Source organism: Seriola lalandi, unplaced genomic scaffold (assembly GCF_002814215.2).
Source record: "Seriola lalandi dorsalis isolate HSWRI2012SDOR001 ecotype SW California unplaced genomic scaffold, Sedor1 jcf7180002054847, whole genome shotgun sequence".
Classification (NCBI taxonomy): Eukaryota; Metazoa; Chordata; class Actinopteri; order Carangiformes; family Carangidae; genus Seriola; species Seriola lalandi.
In genome coordinates this window covers 226,043-226,458 of record NW_019525400.1, presented here as the reverse complement: position 1 = coordinate 226,458, position 416 = coordinate 226,043, and the positions used below count along the sequence as shown (strand labels likewise).

General features: G+C 43.8%; 1 protein-coding gene across 1 annotated transcript in view; it reads left to right on the top strand.

Moving 5' to 3' along the window:
• LOC111670253 (neuronal acetylcholine receptor subunit alpha-7-like) overlaps positions 1-416 on the top strand; it is a 38,126-nt gene that overhangs the window by 166 nt on the left and 37,544 nt on the right. The window lies entirely within an intron of this gene.

Below are 416 nucleotides of genomic sequence, written 5' to 3'. Positions count from 1 at the left end.
TGCCGAGCTGCTGAACACGGTCGTGGGGCTGCCGCGATGCTACCAGGTGTGTTCCTGTACCTGTACCTGTACCTGTGTTCATCCACTCTGAGGGTGGAACCACAGAAAGTTTAAAGACTAAACTCTTTATTAAGAGAACTTTCAAAGGGGGTGTGTTCCATTTAGGTTTTAGTCTTTAGTCGCTCGAAGCGCAAATGGTCTGAAAGTCTCGTCTCTCCCGCTGTGACTAATCAAGGCAAACATCTTTCAAAGGAGATAAAAAGGTCTCTGTATCTTTTCTGCTGCACATAAAGTCTTTTCATTTTTCTTCACGGGAAGAAGCTGCAGACGTTCCCTCGTTCTGCAAACTGTATCTCACTTCACGTCAGCATGAAAACAATAAGTTCATTAATCAATCAGTTGATCAACAGAAACAA